This window comes from Lonchura striata, chromosome 7 (genome assembly GCF_050655825.1).
Source record: "Lonchura striata isolate lonStrDom1 chromosome 7, ASM5065582v1, whole genome shotgun sequence".
NCBI classification, from domain to species: Eukaryota; Metazoa; Chordata; class Aves; order Passeriformes; family Estrildidae; genus Lonchura; species Lonchura striata.
The window spans coordinates 17,600,953-17,625,107 of NC_140709.1; the positions used below are offsets into that span (position 1 = coordinate 17,600,953).

The window sequence follows — 24,155 nt, forward strand, 5'->3', positions numbered from 1 at the left end:
TTACCAAGAGGCATTGCCTCCCTGCTAGGCTGTGGTTATAGGAAAGCATTTATATTTAAAGGTAAAAAACCAAAAAAGCCAGGTTCTCCCTGTGAGCACACAGGGTTTGAGTTTATTTCCGTTTAAAAGAGGAAATTTTTGTAGGACTCTTTTCAAAAGTATTTTAGCATATGACTGTAATAAAATGAAAGACCTATTAGGTGCTATTTAAAAAATGCGGTACTTAAAAATAGGAATTATTGTAATCTTGCTAAAATGGATTATTTTTTTATTTCTATTGCTTAATTTGATGTGATTGAGTGTTTAAATTATGACTGTTTAGACCTAGATGAGTTTGCCCTGGAAGAATTGGCACACTGTATATGCCAAAGCTTCTTTTTTTAAATGCTGAATGGAGAGAAAATATCTGAGTAAAAATCTTCTTTCTACTGAATGCACTCTTGCCAATCACTGAAAAGTAGGGTCTTATCTGGATAGGATATGCATGATTCACATTTTATTACTATTAAAATAATTTCTAAGATTATGCTCTTTGTTTCAGAGATGTAAAACCTTGCTTATGTGTTCCAAGTGTAAATTAACACTGTTGCATTTCATTAGCCAAAAGAAAACTTGGAAACTCTGAATGGCTCTTTTTTTCCTCATTGGCTTTATTAATTCTAAAACTCACAGATGATTACTGAAATGGGAATATTATTAATGTCTTTCACAACAAAAATTTAAATTACCCATCTGACACATGGTCTAGCTTTGTTTGGATTGTTCCAATTCAATGCTTGTGGAAGAAGAACATAGATCACCATTTAAAATGAATGGGCCATAAGACCCTGCTATATTTGTATATGAGCTAACAAGTATAGCAGCTATTTCCACTGCTGCATTCTTTGGTTTCGCATCTAAAATATTCAATAAAATACCTTTTATTTTTCCTAAGCTGTTGTAAAACTAAGCTTGCTGATGACTTGAAAGGGTAAAATCCTATTTAGTGGAACATTGCTCCTGGGCTACTGATGTTCACTGCTTTACTGATGTTTGTCCTGCTTTTAGGGCCAGTGCTAGAAAATCGTACCAATGGGTGCTTGTGTGTTTTAGGTGGTGTGTTATCACTGTATGAAAAATGAACCAATCAAGCAAGATGTTAGGAACTAATACTTAAAACCTGTCTCAAGAAAGTGTTGATTGCCTCTGCAGCTCTGATGGTATTATAGTTTTACTGGTTTCTTAGGAAGGAGTAAGGCATGAATATCATCATGTGGCATTATTTGGGCAGACCACCAAGAAATCTAGGCTGCACTGCTGCTGCTCATCCACTGAAAGAATTTGGGAAAAAATACTCAGCCTCCTTATATCTTAATTTTTCTCTCTCTTAAATGTGGTAAGATATTTACCTCCTCTACAAAGTGTTCACACATGAGTTTTGATGAAAAATGTTATGGGAAAGATAAATACTGACAACATTTCAATGGCCTTGCAAAAAAAGCGGCTGAACTAAGAAAATGAACATGCTCCTGAGTAGTTGACAGTCATAATCACAGCAAATTTTGCTGACTGGCAAATGACTAAAGCCTGGAATTTCTGGCTTATTCTGAAGATTTGAATTGTGTAATTCTCCCTTAGAAGAGTTAAAGTTGAAGGGAAATGTATGAGGTACATATCAGAAGATGCAGCTTCATATGCAGTTTAGAGTAAGAGGGAAAAACTTCTACAAAGGAAAGTAATTGAACGTGCTGATACTCAAAAACCTATAGGTCACATAATTTTGTGGAGCAAAAACACAAAAAGATAATCTCTGCTGGTTTTGAACAAACCTTTTTGGGTTTGTTGTTGTTAAGATTATCTTTGGAGCTATAGCTGAAAGCCTGTGTCTAGCAGTTCTTGAATACAGAAGTCTGCAGTTGTGTGCACAGCAGGATCCAGAGGGTGCACATGACTTTGTAGGGGAGACAAGGGCTAGTGTTCCTGCACCACATTTGGGAAAAAATGTATTAGGCAGAAATATTTGCAAACTTTCTTTTCAGTTGAACATTTACCTTTTTTGTCTTCCACTATGATGGCTAAGGCTTTGTGTGGTTTTTGCAAACAATTTTTTCAAGTACTAGTCATGATCATAGCCTGGCACAGAGCTTTATCACTGAAAACAAGTGCATCATGTCACCCTGGTGAGCAAAGATATCCTTTCTGGGAGGAAGTGTAAGAGTAGAATTTGGGAAGAGGAGAATCTGCGGGCATTGCAGACTAACCTGGTATGAGAAGTACACAAGTCCTGACTGAGGATATTGGAACTTCAATTTGAACAGAATACTTAGTTATTAACATCAAGTTATCTCAGAAAAAGCTGTTTAGAAAAAGAAGGGCCTGTGCCAAGCATCTCTATGGACCATTCAGCTTGGTGGCAGTTAAAGACACACATATTTTGTTGTTTTGGCAGTACTTCTATTGAATTAGCTTTATCTTGACTTTCATGTTTCCTGGGGCATATTAAACAGAATGGGAAAGCAGTAGATCTGTCCTCTGAGTCAGCAAAAATTTTAAGGAAAATTGAAAGGTATTGTTAATTTGGATTGCTTTGGAATCTGTTGTGCAAAATCCCTAGAATACAAAACAGATTATAAAAAAGGTCAATATAAAAGAGCTCAGTAATAAAACTTTCCCATTTAGAACTTCATAGTCCAATTGCTCAGAGTACACCTTCTTTTGGAAGAACAATTTTTGGTCAATTCCAGTTGATTTAAAGTATATTTTTTTTCAAAATATGGCTGTGTGTGTGTTCAACTCTGCATATAGTTTTTTTTCATTTGTGATCTGCATTAAAATCACTTGCACAAATGTTGGGATTAGTTAGAGTTGTTAAAAAATACATATACTGCTCAGTGCCAAGTGGAACTGTTTTTGTTGGTGTGTAGTACAAGTGCTACAGAAATTTGTACTGCAATGCTATATGGAGATTGTTACACTGATGATGCAGAGCATACGTTTGCCAGCTTTTCAGATGGTGGAAAGACAGAGAACATTACCAGGGCTCTAATAATAAATTTAGAGATTAGTTTATTCCTTTGATATTATATATCACATAACAGACTATGCACAGTCCCAGTCTGAAGACAGACATCAGAATTGTTATGTGTATTTTATTGTGTAGATGATGTTGTATTGCTTTATATAGCAAATAAAAGAAATGCATTTTGATAAAAAAGAGACATACTTGACCAGATTTGTTTTTATGTTTTAATTGTTGCTGTCCTGTGTAAGGCTCTGCTATTAGAGTCCATTAGCAGAGTGACTCTACAACTTGGTGAGGGATTTACGGGTCAGTTTGACTCTGCAGACATGGTGGTTAAGGTGTGAAGTAGACACAGGAAATTCAGTCTTAAACAGCAATTTATACTGCCAAAACCCCGGAAGGGACTACAGTAGCCTTCAGCAGATGTTGTTACAATAGTTCCTTCTTGAAGCAGAGAAAGAAACTGTAAGGAAAGTGCCAAATAATAACTGGTAATTGTTTGCAAATCTGGCCATCCAAGAGGGCATAGTCAAGTAGCTTAGATATAAACAATTATTTTATAATTTAAATGGTATATAAGTATCCTGGATTCATAAGATTTTAACTATAGTACAAGGAGAGCATGCAGAAAATACTGAGATGAGATGACCTGAAAGAATCACAGCTAAAATACCTGTCTTACTCTGCTGCAAGGGGAAGATCCTTAGGCAAAGATCTTGTTTTCTTATCTGTACTGTGTGATGCTTTACTCTCTTCTGCTTTCTTTTAAACCTAGAAACACTTTCCTTTACAGGTTTGAAGTAATTGATTTCTTGTAACTGTAGTCTCTTCAAAACCTAGTGCTTTTGTGAAAGAGGCTGCTAATTCTCAAAAAAAAAAAAAAAAAAAAGTAATAAAAGAGAAAGAAAGATTAAGAAATCTGCAGTACTATGGATTATGTTATTACCTATGGCCCAACATTTCCAGTCATACTTTATTCCAAGAAGAAGCAGTCTGTGTCTATGCTTTGCCTGTGCTAACTGAAGGAGAGGCCAGGCATGGGAGAGACTGCTGGTTACCCTGCATAATTCCCAGCCCACTCTTGGACTATGCTGATTTAACTTTCCAAGAGAATATCTGAGCATTTCTTGAGGGACTTGATGCATGATAAATAATTCCCAATGGGAAGTGTGGGGAAGAATCATCAGAATAGCCTCTGTTCTCTGTACACCATCCTCCAGCCCAACTGGCTAGACAGAGTTGAGAGTGAGCAGACATGAAGTTACCTTTCCAGTACTGCAGATTGGTCAAGGAGAATTCTTTTAAATATCATGAGGCCTGCTCCTGTAGAGTCATAATTATATACGGCTGAAAAAAGAAATTACAAATAGCAGGTAAAGAGATATTGCAAATGTAGCTGCAAGTGACTGGGAGGCTGTGTTGATGGGAATACTTAGGGGTCAGGAACTGGAATCAGCATTATTCAATATGTTCATTAGTGACCTCGAGGACAAAATGAATTCCATACTAATTAAAAATTTTAGACAATACACCTTAAAGGAAGAGTAAATAGAGAAAACGGCAAATTAAAATCCAAAAGGGTCTGAATGCTTTGAGGGCGGATCAAAAAGAAATTAAGTTTATGCAAAGAAATCAATGCAAAACATCAGAAGTATTTGAAGTTCTTTTTTTTTTTTGTAAGCATCAGAGAGTTTTGGTGGATTTTTGCACCATCTGCTCTTTCTTTTTTTTTTTTTTTTTTTTTACACAAAACTACTCTTTTGCCCTTGAGTCCCCTGAAGTCACACATATTGAACAACAGGACAATAGGGTGCAATGGCATAATTAGATACTGTAGGGATGTCTAGGGATTTTTAGTCCCAGATCCATCCCACCTGACTCCCAGAACTTAACTGAAGTACTGAGATTAGGTGTCCCATTACAAAGTTAGGTAGGATGTATCCAAGCCTCACAGGTAACTATTAGAGCACAGACAAGGTGACTTTCATCATCCTCTTCTCTCTAAGCAGCACTCTTGTCCCATCAGATATCTTGGAAGAACATGTTTTATAAGTAGGGAAAAATAAAAAAGGAAGAGTTCACAGAGAAAACTGCAAGGAATGGGAGCACTGTTCCCATATCATAATAAGAAATAAATGCAATAGCACAAATTTCTTTTGTGATCCAAGTGTCCAAATGAATTGGATCATCAAAGGTTATACTGGGTAAGTGTTAAGCGGAATATGGTTTCAAAGAAATCAGTGTCTTGTAATAACTGTAAGGATAAAAGAGTCTAAAACATCCAACTATATATAATATCTATGAAATTAAGCTGCATAATGTAATGACATGTTATGCTACCATTAACACATTATAACTATATAATTTGGAAGGCTAATTTTTTTTTTGTAAAACCACTTAACTACATAAAATTGAAAATGATTATTGTAACTACTTCCATTTTTTGTCTTTGGAAGTTCAAAATTAAATATGCCATATACAGTTATTTTATGGTGATGTGTAATTTTATGAAATGGTCGTATAACATGTACAGTAATTATTGACATAAAAATCCTAAAAACATAAATCATCACATATAAAATCTGTTATAACACATTAACTTTACCAGCAGCCAAGGTAAGTCATTCAGCATCTCATTGACTTAACACCCAGAGTTGACCAAGGAATCCAGATAAGATGACAGGAAATTGCAAATCTCAGCTAAGATATAAAATAATAATATCAAGGTTGTCTCGGATCTGAAACTTCTCCAGTCTGTTTTCTTCTGACTTTCTAGTACTTCAATTCTTTGAAGACCAGTATGGAAAAAAGTAAAACCTGGCAGGTCACCCCAATGGCCCTCTTATTCTAGCTGTAATGTATCTTGCAGTTGGGTTCCCATCAGTCCTTTGGAGACTATTCAACTGCCTAACTCAGCTCATTTTCAGGAATTTTTTTTTAATATTCAGTCTAATTTTTTCTCTATCGCTCTTGCTAATATGCTTTAAAAATTTAGACTGTTATCATTCTCCCCATATGTCTTACTTATGACTCTGTGAAATTATATGTATACATGTCTTCCAGCCTCATAACCATTTCTATTAGTCTTCTCGGAACTCTCTGTAAATTGTTGCTATCTTTTACAGAGGTCTCCTGCTCTGACTCATAAATCCACATATATTTCAGCTACTTTGGGGAATCCAACCTTTCCTGCTAATGAATCAAAAGTATTAAAAGCAGTATTTATTTCATGTCAGAATTATGTGAGAGGGAAAACTCAGTTGTCAAACCACCAGCAAAAGTGTAAGCTTATGATAAATCAGAGTTTATCAAACAATATCGATTCTTGAATTCTAAAATTTTCTTTCATTCTGAAGAAGTAAGAAATTATTTTTTAAGTCTTCCCTGTAGCAAAAAAACTTAAAGAGATAAATATTTTGAAAGATAATATTTTCTGATAACATACTCTGTTCTGAGTTTGTGAAATTATAGTATTTTTTTATTCAAATAAATAATAAAAAATATTTACAACAGTACAGTAATAGATTTTTAACAACACACTTTGAAGTTTTCCATTTGAAATTCTGAAAAATCTGGGCATTCACAAGGAAAATGTTTCACAAAAAAATTTTGATAAACTAATTTTTGAGGAGCTAGAGCTAGAAAAGCTCCATTTTCTCATGTGTCTCCTTCACTGCACAGACTAAAAAATGATTGGCAATTTCAAAGCACTCTTAATTCTATTATACAGTATATCCTCAGAGAATAGGGCTGATGCACTAATAGGCACAGAACACTTTACAGAAAAATACAGCAAAAGAGTTTATATGAGTTATCTCAGGTAAGAGCTAGGCTTTGCCGTTTAGTAAGAGGGGTAGATTTTACATATTCTTTGTAACCTAATGTTCCTAGGAAATAAAATGAGTTGCATTAGATATGGGCAACTTTGCTCATTGTGGGAGTTTGGAAGACCAGAATAGGATAGAAGAAGAACAGAGGAGTAGGAATGTTCTTCCCTCCCCTGGACCTTGTCTGAAGGTGTGCGTTGCCAGAAGCTGCACCCAATTTCCTTTATGTGCCTGATTTCCTTCCACTGGGTTGCTCTGGTCTGTAAGCTGTACCTCACCACAGAGCAGATCTGTCTCAGGCTCATTCAGTGTGCAAGGCTGAATGATACCAAGTGTTAAAGAACGCCCCAGCAGGAGGGGTGATAGTACCAAGCCAACATTACCAGTTCAGCATAACAAGGTCACTGTTTCTCAGTGATCTGACAGGAGTTTGCAGCATGGTAGAAACATCAAGGATGAGAGTTCCATGCTGCAAGATTTCTTTAGCAGCCAAAGAGTGCTTATAGAAGCACTGGAGGCCCCAGCATTTCTTTCTAGAAGATGATTTTTTGCTGCTCGTGAACTTCTATTGGTACTTTTTTCTTCCATACGTCTGGTGACTCTTTCCAGCATCTTTAAAGGATGGCCTTACCAGGCACCATTTAGGTATTTATTAAGGCCAAATATCCAGAAAAATAGTGAAGCATTTATATGAGATCTTTCATTAAATGCAATACATATATTAAGAAAAATCTGGCCCAAGCAAGTTTACTAGCATTTTCAAACTTTTATACACCTGAGTAATTTATTTCTTCATGCATGAAATTTACTTCCAAAATTTATTTTTTCAAGATTTCATATTCAAAGTGTCCCTGTAAGTTCAGCTGAAATGATGGAAATCGGGAAAGTTTTAAAAATTATTAAGTTCTCTTTTCAGCAAAAATGAAGCAAAATTCTAAGAATGGAAAGCTGAGGTGAAAGATGAAGTGTTAGGAAAAAAGAAATAAAAAAAAAAAATAAAATATTGTCAGGAAGAAAACTCATTGAGTTGAAAATTAAAGCTCCTGCTCAGAATGACTAGCCTACAAGTGTAGAGGTGAGTGTCCTTACAATACTACTGTATTTTAATACTAGATTTTCCAAGTATTAGTCCTGAACATCAGTAGTGTGTTTTCTTTTCCCTATGCAGTGTGCACACTCAAATCCTATTAATGTCAGTGAGAATTTGTATCAACGGGAGACTATAGATTCCTGAGATACTTTTTCATAATGGTGGAGACTTAGTTGAAGAAGCAATGGGAGATCAATAATGCACTGAGGACACTTTTTTTTCCTAGGTGCAACATACTAGAGGTTTTCTAATGTCAAAACTCAGATAGGAAACAGAGGCAAACAAGAAGTGGAAATAGCAAATAATTTGGCTGGCTTGAATAGCTGTTCCCATTGACAATCTGGAGCATAATGCAGGAAATTTATCACTGATTCCCATTGCTACATTTTTGTATTTCTTTCAGAGTAATTGTGACATCCTACTGCTAACTGGCAACGTTAACCAGTGTCTGTTCTGCAAACCTGCCTCTTTGGCTAACAAAATACTAAATGGCAGGGTAACCTTAAGAAAAGCCCAAAGGGACCTAGGTATGGTCATAATATGTGAGCAGCTTGGAGTTGAAAGGTATCCTGTGGTAACTATTCCATTCATAGTGAATTTCTGCAAACAGAGTTAAGTAAATGTTTCATACCAGTATCCTGCTGCTTTTAACTGTAGATAAAGATGTTGAGTGTGGTGCCTTTGAAATGTGGGCTCTAATTTATGCAATTTGCACTATTTCTAGTGTCTGGCAGCTATTATATCTTTTTTTGTTTTTTCCTTTACAAATAAAGGACATTTGGGTTTTGGGGGTTTTTTTGTTTGTTTTTTTTTTTTTTACAAGTTGTTAATATTGGTTTACCATTTTTGCAATATCAAGCTAAGGAGGATGCATGATTATGTTATAGGAGGAATAAGCTTGAAATTCTGGAGAGCAATATGTGCTATAACAGCACTGTTTTCCTTAGATCAAATCAAATAATAGTTATGGAGGGAAAACCTGCATTTGAAACTTGCTACTTTCTTCCAAAAACAGTGAGAGTTGCTACTGAGAGCAAGGTCAATGCAAAAAAAATAAGCCAAACCAAGCCAAAACAATAAGAAAAAAAGCCCCAAAATAAAAATGTGAAGAAAATCAATAAACACCTAAATTATTTAAGGAAAAAATACAACGGGGTGTCTTACTGTCATGCACCATACCCTGCATTGGAGAGCAGACAGGTGGATTGTCTCTAGCTGGAGCTGGGCTGGACACTCTCTCCAGCATGCTCATTAGTAGCTCCGCGCCTGGGCTCCCTGTTAGTAGAAAGGCAGGGATCACAGCAGGGAAGTTAGATCTCAGGCTTCTCACATTCCTGCTCTATCTTAGCAAAGCTTTGCAAAGCCTTTTCTGGCAGCTCATTAGTAGGTGCACTGATGCATAAGAGAAAGTCATTAGAAGTGTTTTTCAACATTGGCTTTTGATCAGGTGACTAGTAGCTTCGTAGAGACATTTACTTACATTGTTTTCTATATGAGATTCTGTTGCTATATTGAGAATGACACACATATAAAATGTGGAAAACTAGCTTGACCTTTCTATGACAAAAGGAAAAAAGCTCCATTAGTTCCCTGAATCTTGTCTTTATATTGTCAACTATGACGTAACAGAAGCATGAAATACTCACTCTTTTAGCTTTAATAATCTATGCCAAGTTCAACTATAATGTTTGATTTAAGGTTATGACAAAAAGGACCCTACTACGAAAGAATAAAGTTGGCATGCCTTAAGCTTTATGATTTACTTTTAGCAAGAAGGATTAGATACTTTCTTTTTCCATGCAGACTGGCATTTTTAGCATTTTAAGACTAAATCTATCTGTAGGGTGAAGTAAAATGCACAGTAAAATTTTATTGGATCAGATAGGGTGGACTGCTTAAGTGCCCCGAGTAGTATCTCTGCTAGAAGGATTCCTTATTGCATGGGAATCATTTTACTAAACTCCAAGAAAACAATGCAAGTTTAATTGGAAATATTTCTAATAAAACTTTAATTAGCACCTTGTTTTCTCAAACCTGCTTAGATAGGCTGTAGAAAACGAAGTTGTGAACAGGAACCAAAGAAGTTTGATGTAAGACCTATGCTTTGAAAATGAACTTGTTTCTTTAGTTACTGGCTCTTTCTAGGGGCTTGATTGTTATGTAATATTACACATTCCAGTATGATAATACTTCTCCAATCCAAAATGCCTGTAGTGACTGTCTAGTGTCTTTGCTCTGGAGAAAAATGTCATGTTGAGTACATGCTATGACGTGCAACCAAACAAGAGGAGGTAAAGTGGCTTTTGTAAAAGTTTACTGAAACAAAATACATCAGCTTAATCAGGCCTGCTTCTGGCTATGTACGGACATGACATGCCAATTACATAAAGTTCCAGCTCAGCTAAGACTCCTGCTGACTAATTCAGTGTTGATTGTTTTCCGCTACATGGCTTTGAGTGCTTGTTAAGGCTGAGGAAAAAAAGGGAGAGGGGCAACAATTGTAGGAATTCTTTGCTTCCATCAAACTGTCTTATGATTGCCAGCAATTAGTTAAGCTCCTTGGCAGTAAAATGACAAGATGGGACTTGACCAAATACAATGTGTGGAGCGCATAGGCATCTGCCCCAGCTGAAAGACATTACAATGTTTGTTAACCTTAAGGGTCATTCCTGATTCACTTCTGCAGACAGAAAACAAGATTTATATAACACAGATCAATACAGCCCTAAGACTTTCGCCATTGAGGATGCTAGATTGAGGCACTTCTCTTTATCAGTTTACCATGACACTAATGTATTTTGCCTGTTTTGCCTGGGCAGTGATGAATCTGTTGGCAAGAGAAAACAAATAAGTTCTGTTGTTGAGAGACATGTTGTCTATGATTTGTCTCAGCAGACATGCCAACTTGCTGGCCAATTCATTTCCTATTTAATTTAAGTGGCATATCTGTCTTCCCCTTTCTGGTATGTCTTTTGTCTGCTGCACACCCATACTGGCATGGCAAGAGGCGCCTGCAGTAGATCTTTTCAGGTAAGACTGATATATCTGAGGCAGAAGCAAAGTAAAGAATCAGAATCCCTGACTTTTAGTATGGGATTTTTTGTAAATGATACTTTTCTCTCTGTTTGCACTCTGAGGAAATCACTTTAATCATCTATTTCAGGCAGATCGTAGGGATTTATTTTGCATACTCATAACCCAGTACCCTTTGAAAATATTCCCTGTAATGTGCTGTACTGATGCGGCAAAAGTCAACAATTTTTTTCTATTTGCAAGAGCAAATTTTAAAAGATGTTATCTGCTTGGAAAATAAAATATGCATTTAGGGTAGTCTTTACTGGGCAGAGAGAAGCTGAGTGCTTAGGACTACAAAATGAATTCTGTTGGTTGTGAGACCAAATATTATGTGCACCTGAAAATCCTTTCTCTTGCTTCAGAACGACAACTGCAATTCTGTCTGTCCCAGGTTTGTCACTCCTTCTTTAAAGCAATTACTTACACAGGCAGCTCATTGCTTCTGGAAATAATACAATATATAAATTATATATAAAAAGAATATATCTTCTTAAAAAGCCCTCTAAGGTGAATGTATGTTGAATAAGCATTTCCCTTAAGAGGCCCTACATCTGGAGGGGTGGGAGCTTGTATCAGAGAGGGCCTTCTCAGCTGAATCCCCTTCAGCCCTGGAATTTTCTTACCCAGTTTATTAACCTCTAGGGCAGGGTGCAGAGCCCATGTGCTCATTCAGGGCCAGATCCTGCCAGTCTTATTTATTTTGAGTGGTAGCATACTCCAAAGGCAGTTAGATCAACTCCAATGGGACCATATGGTTCTACTCAATGCAAGGAACAGTGGCAGAATCAGGGCCTTGGGCTTTTTCCAGAAATGCGTTAAATGTAACAGATAGGCATTTTGTTTTGAGAACAATAATCTTCTTATAACTCTATCCTTATTATTGTTGTGGTAATAGATTTTAGTAATTTTCATTCCATGGGTAAGATAACCTTTTATGATTCAATAGATTATGGCTGTGGGCACAAATCTCCATAAACTGAATGATTAAATAAATAAAATATTTGAAACGCTAAAAAAGGGAGGGAGAGGAAAGGCAATATTCAAGTGATTCAAGCCTGACAACTTTTGCTAGCTGGTTTAATACATATTTCCAAGTGCATCTACATGCCTATTGTCCACCTACCATTGCAGTACTGCAAGTTTCTGTTTTACAGGATCATATGCTAGATGAAGAAAAACTTTACTGAAGGCAGGAAAGCATAGTAACTTAAAACTGTCAAACAGTACCATCATTTAGCAAGGACAGAATTCAAGCAGTGGAATAGTTAACATAAACCACACTTCTCAAATGTGTCAGCTAAATATCTGTGGCAGAACACATTAATTATAGCAGTCAGTTTACCTTTATCCTTCACAACATTTCTGATTAAAATTTCACACATTACAATGATATGTGTCTTTTCTACAAGCTATGAAATCTACTCAACGTCAATAAGTTCTTATTTTGTTATTGAAAGAGTTGATGTATGTATAAAAAAAAAAGACTTTTGATCCCTGACAGTGAAATCAAAAACTCCTGTTTTGGATGTAGTCATGTAGTCATGCTACCTGCATGTATTATATGCCTGTGCAAAGCAATCATTAGTAGCATTGGATAAAAATGAATTTAAAAAGTCTCTAACTTTGCTGCCAATAGAGGGTATGTGGTTTCAAATTTTACATTTGCTGAGCTTAATTAACCCATAGATTATGTTTTGAAAGGTATGTTCAATTAACTGAATCCCTCATGAGGAATTATATACAGGAAGAGATAATCACAACATTTATCTGGTTTACAAATGTATATGCTTAGGTTAAAAATGTTCTGGTTTTTTATCCCATAGAGATATAAAGATTGATAGAAAAATAATGTAAACCAATAATTGCAAATACTTACACAGTAATCTGCATAAAAAATTCCAATTATATTCATTATTAAGCATATAAAACTATTTTTATTGGTGGATAATTACTGATGAAAATCTCTTATTTAACATTCTATTTTCATCTCATTCAGAAATTCATATTTTAAATAAAGTTGCATGTTTACAAGGAGATCCACTGAGGCACATAAAGTGTCTAAATCACTCTACAGAAATGTATCTCGGTGGAAAGAGGAAATGCAGAGTGTAGGTCCAGTGTAAACCTTTGTTATTGAAGCATAAGCACCACTTGAATTTGGTTCATGTGTATTCTCCAAGCCAGCTGGATAAGCCTAGAAATACATTAAGCCAATCCAAAGGCAAATACATGCTGTGATGTACTGGTATTCTCCTGCATCATCGTGTACGTGTTGAACATGAGCATGTGATTCCATGTGTAATGAGAAGTTTGACAAGGGAGCAAAATCATACATTGTCAAAACAAGTGTCTGGACTTTGCCTGCACATATATTTTTTGTTAATATACTTGCTTCCAAAGTGACATTTATTTGGTAGGGCAGCACCACTCTTACTTGACAATGCATTGACTATTTTGATTTTATTGAGAATAGTTTTGACTGCGAACATTTTCTTTTACTGAGACCGTTTCTCACTGACATAAATGAGATCTGATAGCCAAGGCAGGCTCTTGGCTTGGCAGCAAGCCACTGGCTTGATTGTTGGAAGGATAGAACAAAATGTTACAGAAGTAGTCCCATGGGGAGAAATCGCTCCTCTCTCAACAGCACCTCCCGAGCAGTGACCGTGGGTGCCCCTCTCTGTCCCTCCCTTGCTGGCTGGCACTGAAGGGAACGCTGTGCTTGGCTGTGCCCCTCTCTGGAGATCACCTCCAGACACAGCCCTAGGACACAGCACAGCTGGAAGGGAAGATGGTACCTGTACCTACCACACAAAGGAAAATGCAGAGGTTGGGGAACACTCACTTCGTGGAATTTTTAGGTTGCAGAGCCTCTTTGGGGTTAGTGTCTAAGGTCACCTGTGAACATATTTCAGCATGGGTGTCTACATTACTGCATTGTAGGCAAAGCTGAACCTGGACAGTAGGCTAGTCCAGTGCTGTACCTGTGCTATTGTAATACAAAATGTATGTGTTACAAGACACTTAAGAAGTATAGTAAAACAAGCTCTAACATTGTGTAAAGGCAGCTCTAAAGAGGATGCAACAAGATCACGTCCCAGTCAGAGGCTGATTATTACTCTGTTTTCCATTGAGTTTCATGGTCTGCAAAGTGAGGAAATAAAGGCCAAACCTTTGCCAGAAGAGCTGGATAATGCCCTGGTCTACTAATTACCAATATAGTGACTCCATGTCAGTCTCAAGGGCAGCCAAAGTGCTATTCAGCTGATAAATAAGCAAGGTAGTTCTTAATCTTGCTGAAAGATAAAATGTTGCTTTCCTCTATTCTACTATTGTCTCACTGATTGCTTCCAAGAAAATGCGCAGGTTTTTGAAAGCACTTTAAGACTTTCATTTATAATGAGCTGAAGAAGGCCAGTGAGATAAATTCTCTTGTACAAATGATTCTCAAATAAAAATAGTTTAGGTAGAGTTCTTCATTCAGATCTCCTGTGAGTAATGTGTCCAAATACCCTAAAGGCCTACCTTTTACCAAGTTCACAGTCTGTATTATCATCTCTCTATAAGGCATTGATGTTCGAAATGCTTCTGAGTTTCAGATTAGGAATTTCCTAGTGCAAATAAGAAAGAATTTAGCTATAGAGTGTTCCTCTGTTTCCCCATCTAATGAAGCCAAACCAGCTGAATTTGTTGCTTTTGAGTTTTCCTGGATAAACCAATGTATGTTAAAACCTCTGTTTATGTAATCTTATAAATAACAGTAGTAGAGAAAAACGTGATGAAACCTGACTCTATCAACATACAAAACCAAAAAAAGCACTTCTTTTTTGTCTCGTCACAATAGAAGTCATTTTCTGGCAGGCAAATATAGGATCACAAGTCTGCCCAGTGGATAATGTGTAAGAGTGTGCTTCCTGAAGAGATGAAAATTTCATGCAAAAAGATTAGTATTTTGTTATGATTAGAATTTTTCCACAATAAATGTCTCTATACTTTCCTAACACTCACACTGTGAGTCTACAGAAGTTGGAGATATTATGAACAAATTTTAAAGAGGAATATAGTTCAATTTCCCTGCAAATACTACCCTTCCCAATTTATTAAAATGCTTCACATAACCCATAGCAATAGGATTCATAAGTATTAGGTACTCTTATGCACCAGCATGACATCATCCAAACTTTCATCACCTATTTAAACTTAGCAACAATCCATGCATTTTCCATACAATCCATACAATGTGTAAAACACATTGGTCAGGGGATTTTAAAATAGTCATGGTATTTGTGAAATTATAAGGGAATGCTGGAGCATCAGTGTGATGGGCTGTTTTGGAGAGTCCCCTTCTTGTCTCCCTTCAGGGAGGATCCCCCTCCTAAAACCCCTGACCCCTCCAGTGTCCCTGCCACATACCAGGAAGTAAAAGTAGAGTTCAAAACTGGACTTGCTGTGTCCATATTTTGAATACAATTTATATTTACCTCATTTCAGAGTGCATGTGTTTATTTTTACAAGAGAAGAGGATCATGAAATAGAGGTGTGAAAATTTAGATAGCACCTGATTAGTCAGACTGTTACAGAGCATAATGGATTTTCAGCTTTCTCTATTCTTTATCCTCTGACTTCAGGCAATCATTTAGTAGTGCTGGAAGAACGAGTTATTGGTCACAATTTCACGATGTAGAATGCACACATAGGACCACAGCAATTAATTGAATTTATATAAAAATGTTTATTCAATTTTAATTAGATTGAGCTATATTGTGGCCATATTGAATTAACTTAAGCAGTGGCTTCTTGGTTTCATTGTTTTATTACAGTGTATACATTGCTGCATATTTGCCCCAATTCTTACAAAAAAGGAAAATATGCCTCACGCTTCAGATAGCTTATAATAAACTCAAAAGGCCAGGTTGATTTTGTTTTAATGGGTGTGATGTCAAAGGGAAATGTGGAAAAAATATTTGGTATCCTGCCCACTGGGTTAAGCTGGAGAATGGAGGAACAGCCCCTAAATTCTCCATCCCACTGAAAAATGACTCTGCAGCTCGGTGACTACAGCTGCAGCAATACCCCTTTTCTACTTATGCTGAGCAGTGGAACTACATAAAAGCTTCCCCCCAGGTTTTCCCTATGTCTCTCCTATCTTCTGACTCCCAGCACAGGAATACTTTGGCAATGCTACCTAAAGTGTACTTAGAACAACTGCCTAAACGTTATAAGTAAAGTCTTACTCTAATCTGGGAAAACCTGTGCTGGAGCAGAGTTTCTGCAGATCTGTGCAGATTTCTTGTCATGCAGATGCCAGGGTGGATCATGGCATAGTGAATAATAGCAGTCCAATTTGAAAGTGATTCTCTACAAAGAATGAAATACCCTAAACATTTGTGTGTTCTGTGAAACAACTTTTTGCTCTCCATTTAAATTTGGAATATTGCTGTATGCACTATTTGTCTTCAGCCAGTAAAAAAATAATGTCTACCTTTCTTAACTCTTACTCAGAGCTCTCATTTTAATGGGAAAAAGATCTATTGCAATCTGTTATGTTGATTAGATTTACTGTCAAGGCAACTAAAGTGCACAATTGTTTATTTGTTTGTTCTTTCAGTGTAAACATTGACTGGGTTGTTAGCTCTGTTTCTTATTAAGGTTTCCCAGCAAGTCCCTTTCTAAAACTCTGTTTCCCAAGTGTTTGCCAAATTTGAACCATCTGAGGTGCATTTAGCTATGACAACATCTCAGAAGATTTAGATGTTTCAATAATATTGTTGGGGGAAAAAAAAAAAAAACCCACAAAAACACTGGTGAAATCTGGCAAGTTCCTTTCCTTGCAGATCCATCAACCTCATATTTCAGAATAGCAACTTGAAATTTGGCAGGGAGGCAGCCTTGCCCTATCCCTATGAAAATCTGGCCGTGCTGTAAGCCTCGAAGAGTTCCAATTGCACATGGTGGGAGACTTCTTCCATTTTAGCTGCTAAGTCCCGCAGGGTGGTGTGGCAGGGCAGGGGCCGTGGTGCCATGGCTCGGTCCCCGCGGGCAGGGCTGGCTCCCCCCGGGAAGGCGCTCCCAGCGCAGGGAGCGCAGGACGGCGCGCAGCCCTGAGTGGCACCCGGGCAGCACGGAGGAAGCTGGCCAATTAAAATTCAAAGGTAACAAAGCCAAAGCAGAGAAGGAAATAGAAAGTATGATACTGGTACGAGGAAGCTGGTGAAACTGGAAGTGACTGGACAAGGAAATTATGTTCACTGTTGGTGATTTAGATTTAATTAGCTGATTCCCCCCCCGCTTCAATTCCAATTCCCGGCACCTCCTGTCAGTCACAAAAACAAGTCCATTTGGTTCATTAAAAATGTGTGTTTCTGTACATTGAGGCATTTGGGAGTTCTTAGAATAAAAGATCATGGAGAATATATTTTGAATTTTTAATAATGAGATCCCTTTCAACATGTTCAGTGATGGACTGAAATAATTCTAAAGTTGAAATTAAATGTGATTGGGGGGGGGGTTTACAAATTTTATCCAACTTAGCTACCTGCACTTCTGGTTGAATATTACCTCACTCAAGAAAAATCTTTCAGTTACTGCAGTATTTCAGAAATTAGGAATTTTGTTTACCAATTTAGTGTACAACATGAATTGTCTTTATTTCTGGGAGGAATTTCTGTTTCTTTGATGAACACAGACCTTCCTGCCTTTCAGATATATGAAAATAGGCTTTAATTTTCCATGGGTTGCTCTGCAAAGCACCTGGGGTTTGTTTCTCAAACAAAAAGATAGCACCAAAATGGCACATATTTAGTTAGTTTAAAATCATGCTACAGCATGTCATTCAGATTCACTAACTTCAGCCTGATTTAACAGTGCTTGAATAACATGAATTTCACTTCAACTTAATTAAACAGAGGCATAAGCATTTCAGGAATGATGTTGATGCAGTCTGGACACTTGAAGCCTCATTGTAATCTTACACACAAATGAGCATGCAAAATGTCACTTGAAAGGCAGAGATTTAGATACCTAAGTTGTAGAGGCAATTATCCATTTGTGTACATCAGTGCTGTGTTTAAGAATACAAAATATTTGTGTGTATTCACTGAAGACCCATTGGGAGAAAAGAGCTATTCAAAGTAATTTGCAAGCCTTTATTTAAAATGCAGAACAATTAATTTAAAACTCAGGATTTTGAAATGCTGATAGCAGAAGATCAACATTTTCTATTAGTTAAATAGGACAATAGGAATCAGAAAATCAGAGTGCAGCATTGTGTGTATATTTGCATGATTAACTTATTTATTCAGTTTGAAATAAAGAGAAAAAGGGTGTCAGATAATATGCCAAATTTCATTGTGTAGAAGTTTTTACCATATGATTTTCTAAGCTCATGATGCTCTTTGGATTCATTTTACTGCTGCAATTAATACAGCTAGAGGAGATAAAAATGAAAAATGTTCCTATTATAAATAGATCTATTTTTGCAAACACAGTCATCCCAGCCACACTTTCAGCCACACCTGAGGAAGATGCGGCACAATAGTGCTGGGACAGTGACAAACTCAGTTATGTTACAGACATTTGAAAATTACACTGGCTTTTTCCACTTAATACCATGTAGCTCTGCCTCTGTTACCTGGACCAGAAATATTTTGTTTCACTAGATCCCAATCTTGTAAGACAGCCCTGTCATTTTCATTTGTCACTCTTTGTATACCGCATCGCACAGGAGTCTCGTTGCCCCAGCCAAGTGCCATAGGCTACTGCTCAGAAGAGAAACCTGTCATGGGGGATAGCAAAGGTAAACACCACAAAACAGAAAGTTTATGGCTGAAATCACTACCCAGGGCTTCATGCCCACGGGCTTCGCAGGTGGCGTAATCACCTATGGCTGAGTTGGAAAGATCCATGATCTCAGCTGAGAGGTAGGAAAATGTCTCTCCCACCGGCCCTGCCTCCACCATGGTCCCTCTCCAGCCTTGTCTCTCACGGGAGGTAGCAGCAGGGGACTGAAGATGAAATTAAAGTATTGGTGGTAGGAAGAGAAGTTGTGATTGACATGATGCCTGAAAATAGCTCCAGGAGCTCTGAAGTCGAGTTGACAGCAAAAGAAAAGGTCTGGGAGGAAAAAACCCAAACAGACGAGGGACGATGGCACATCTCTGAAACAACCAAGTGATCCCAGATCACTGGTGACAGAAGCCTTTCTCCAGCAGGAGCCAGCACAAAACTAACATGACCATGGTTCTTTCAGGTTTCTTGTGTTACTCTTAACAGTAAATTGTGGAAGTTAAAGGGAGTCAAGAAAGCAAAATTTCTTAGCATGTTTACTTCTTAAAAACTGAGAGGGTGGAACACAGATCTTCTTTCCCTGACTTGGATTTTTGGTTTACCCTTTGGTCCACCCCCAGTGAAGCAATTAATCAAAATAAATGAGGCAGCAAACATCTGATATTAGCTGACTTCAGATTGCAGCATACTGTCTTCAGGAATTCCACTTACCACACAGTGCAGGGCACACTGTGGGTTGTACTCCCATATCTTCAGGAGTCTGAACAGTATTTTGAAGTATGTCTTATTGGTAAGCTACTGATTAGATAAAGGGAATAGCTTATCTTTGGTTTTATTGGTTAGGATTTTTTTAATCTCTATGTAGCTATGCAGATGTAATGATGTTCAAGGTGGTGTAATGATGTTCAATTCCTCTCTGTACCAAGCCTTTCTTTACATTTTGTGAGAGGAGGGCCATCATGTCAACAGATCTAAAGCAAAGAATCAGAGTGAAAACACCTCAAACCTAGGGATTAGTAAATCCTTTATTGTAAAAAATGTGAATTTACTGTGAACCATATGTCTGGTTCCAGACATATACCAATAGATAAAGCACCTCATCAAAGGTAATAGGTAATACAAATTTAGAAAGATGAAACTTAGAGGGAAACGTGATTCTATTTAGGAGACATCCCAAAAAACTGGATACAGGGTTCTCTGTGAAAAATACAAAAGAGCTGTGCTAGTTAGGTGTGGTCATGTAATTTGGGATTATTTGGCTTGATTTGACTAAAACTCTTCATTACTAAAGTGTGCAGGTGAGATTTCTGCCTGCCTGTCCTCAAATCATCTTTTGTATGTCAGATGGTACTCTCAGAGCAATGTAAGCAGAAGATAGCTACAAAGTACCTACAATGGCTTCAGCTGTTACAGAGCTTATCTTGGCCTCCTGGGAAAGCCCACAACATGAGCACAGGCTATTTTCTCTTTCCTGTTCATGAGTGGTTTGGCTTTATTACATACTTATTCCAAAAAGAAAAGGGAAAAAAATAAAGAGGCATTAAATAAACAAGAGTCTTTATTTCCTCTCCAAAATTGATCCCTGGACTTTTGCTATAAGCTTTGTCCTCCAGAAGAGCCTCCAAATCCATAGAGAAGTTAATAAGACCTCCCTTCTAATATGAACCTTCAAAGTTATTAAAGAGCATTTCTGTGCAAGGTTTTAAGAGCCTGATATAAGGATGACTCAGCAGTGTCCTTAGGCAGATTCCTAGGATCACTGTCCTTTTACAGCAATTATGGAAATTTTCTGAGATTTACTGAGTGTTTAGTAGTTTTCAGTATCCATTCAAAGGGGTAATTTAGCAAATTTTGCCAAGAAAATTAAAGCATTAGGAAAGGCATGAAAATTAGTGAGGAACTGGTGAACAAACAGCAAGTTTGGAAATGGATTAAGAAGATGTTGAAATGAGAGTTTCAACTCCTATTTTACAAATGGGGAAAAGGAAGCAAATAAGTTTAGTGATTTCACTGAGGTGACAAAGGAAGTCACTAGCAGGATGAAGACTCTTAGCTAGGGGGAATTTGACATGAAATTATATTTAATTTTAATAGGAATTAGCTAATCAATTAACACACCCCATGGCCCTTGTGGCACACCATGGCTGTGGACACCATGCATGGCCATGGCAGCTTGTCTGCTGCTGCCAGCCCATCACAGCATCTGCCAGCTTATGTCCCAGGGAAATGTGATGTGCTGGTTGCCTTCTGTAAAGTAATATTACCTTAACAGGAAAGGCACTGTGCTATTTGGCATCCCAGTAAAGCCAAGCCCCTGATGTCAGGATACAGGGAACCTGCACGATCAGCTAGTCCACCTGCACGGGGATGGTGTGGGACACTCCACTGGAAACAAGGAGCTCCAAGAAGAGACTGAGTGAAGCTGCCCAAGGACTCAGGAGCTCATCCATCCTTCAAGTGTGTGCCATGGTGTCCATGGGGGCCACGGTGGGCCATGGGCCACACACAGCTCTGTGCACCTTCCAGAGCCAGCACCCAGCCTGGGCCCACTGCTTCTCCTCCAGGACTCCCCTGCACATCCCAGCTCTGTGGCTCCCCTGTAATTCTGTCATTGATGGAACAATTCTGAGCTGCACCATTCCTCTGCCCTGAGTGCAGGGAATGGTGCCAACACCAGCTCTCATTTAACTCGTTTGCAAATGTCCCCCACAGTGCTTGGAGGATTTTCTTCATCTGGCTTAGTTTGCTTTTTAACTCTGAGAGCGAGATCTAAAAGACAGAAAAGAAATACCTTCTTTCAAAAGGGTCGAGTGTATTGTACCTCCCTTTCCAACAGATCCATGCCCCTCTCCCATGCTGCTGTGTGGCCAGAGGGGTGCTCTGTTCCCTGCATCCAGCTCTCAGCAGCAGCCTGAGCAGGGCTGGCTGCGAATGACACATCCCTCCTGGGTCATGTCCCTTCAGACCCTGGATATAAATATCCCTAGCAGAGGTTTAATAACTTCTCTACTGGAGAGAAAGCAAAAGAAATGCCCAATTTTCATATCCATCTCCCTTATCCGATGTCTTTTTGAAAAGCAGACCAAGAGCTGTCCTGAGCACCTTCTAGTTTTCCATCTCCATTTGCCCCTCTTACATTTCATGCTTTATAATTATTAGGCATTCATGCTGCCTTTTTTTTTTATTTTTGCAATTGAGATCTATATTACATAACTGTAATGAGCATGGTAAAATATTAAATGATTAACTGTTTGTTTGTACACCTATGAAACATTCTGTAATGGGATTAGGCTGAATCCCTAAAGAGTCATTAACTTGCATTATACTGAAGTATTTATTATTGTGGCATATGTAATGGATAATATTTGTTTACATTTTTAATTACTCACATTTTCAGCCAAGAAAATCTCCAAGGATAATGTCTCATTTACAAGTGTCCTGGCAAAAGACAGCATAATGTAGTCACACATTACCAACAATTCCATGACAACTATGCATTGGTTTAAATATGAATTTCAAGTAAAGACATAATTATGGTAAACAAAAAAAAAATATGATACCATCTATCTGTGCATTAAAAAAAAAAAACAACCCACAAAAACTTTAATTAAGCAAACTTTTCTGTAGCTGCTTTGGATATTGAGTTTGTTCCATGGCCCAGTGAAGTGAAAAGAAAAAAAATTCATTTTCATCCACAGTGTCCAAGCTGAGACCACAAATAATGTAGCAAGTATGTGGCAATGTATACCTTCAAAATTTCACAATGCATTGAGTCCTATGATTAGGGTGGGGAAAACTATTTTTTTTTTTCCACAGAAAATGAAAATAAAAGGAAATAAATTTAATTGAAAACCTTCAATTTTTCAAAGCTTCTTCAGGAACTTGCAGTAAAGTGTGCTTGGATGATAACCTCTCCTTATCAGAATCAGCTAAGGGATGAGCTATATTAGCCCTGAGACTTAGATCAACCATGATGTATTTTTGGTGAGATTCTCAGAAATATTCTTCACAGAACTTAATATCAGTTAGAAAATTGATCCAGCAGTAGTGAATGACCCATTGTCTGAATCCTTGTTCACTGCAATTCCAATTTGTATAATTTCAATATTCTTCAAGCAGACTTTTGCAATAATTTGTAGAAAAAACCTTTTGGGTTATTATATAGAAAATAATTATTTCTGTTTTTTATGGAGACCCATCAATAGTGAAACAAATAATTTCTTCCTAGAAACAGTAAGAATATATGCATTTTAGCAGAAGAATCATGAGGATTAGAATTTTGGAATACATCCTTCAAGTGAGCTGAGCAATAGCTTCACTTCTTCTTGGTAGTTCTTTCTAGACTTTGTAGAAGATTCAGCCCATTTATATTACTCTGCCTGAGGGGTATTGCCATATGACAAAAAGACAATTTTTTATTCTTAGCACTGTGTTAAACACGTGGCCAAAAACAAGAAGGTAAACTATATATTTGACCTTTTCAAAGCTCTATTTTGGCAGTAGAAGCCCTTAAATCCTTCTCCTGGCATCATCAAAACTTAGAAAAATTCAGCCTACCAAGCAAAAAATTGGTAGCTGTTTACAGTCTTTTCAATTCTTCTTGCAATAGAGATTTTCCGATTCTTCACAATGGCTTTCTTTGCAGCTAAACCCCATAATATTTGATTGAAAATGCTGTTGCTGTCCTTTAAACCTTTCATAGATTGGCAGCCTTTTTTGAAAGTCCCATTTCAATTATTGGAACAGACTTCCCAGGGAAGTGATTGAGTCACCATCCCATTTTTATTTCTGATGACAAAATGTACCTTGTTATTCATCTGGACTACCAAACCAGTCAGTTATTTAGCATTTTTATAATATATTTTCAGTCTTTACATAGACAAGTGGATCTGTGTAACTGAAATATCTTTGCATGAAACCCTTTCGTCATTAACTGATTGCAGTTTTTGAAATCAAATAGCCCAGCAGAACAAAACACAAAACATTCCTATCATTTTTTGAATGAAAAAAAAAAAATCCATGCACCAAGTTTATATCATAGTGGCTGTAGTAGAAGGAGTATATGCCATGCTACTTAATATCTTTGAAACCATACTCACATCTTTAAAAGAATGTGTAAATCTCTCTCTAATTAATTGTAACGGAGTTTAGTTTGCCCATTGAGAGGAGCATAAACCCTTTAATTGCTACATTCTAGAAGTCTCTGAGTCCCCAGCCAGCAGTAACCATTTGATGTGTATCATGTCAAATGTGATGCTTAAAATTAGTTTGATTAAAATACGTAAAGTTAATGAATTGTCAAAAAAAAAAAAGTTCTTTAGAAGGCACAGTTTTAAAAAGATGTCTATTTTAATCTTCATAATATAACTGTCTCTGG

General features: G+C 37.3%; 1 long non-coding RNA gene across 1 annotated transcript in view; it reads left to right on the forward strand.

Moving 5' to 3' along the window:
- LOC110469642 (uncharacterized) overlaps positions 1–24,155 on the forward strand; it is a 218,447-nt gene that overhangs the window by 132,290 nt on the left and 62,002 nt on the right. The window lies entirely within an intron of this gene.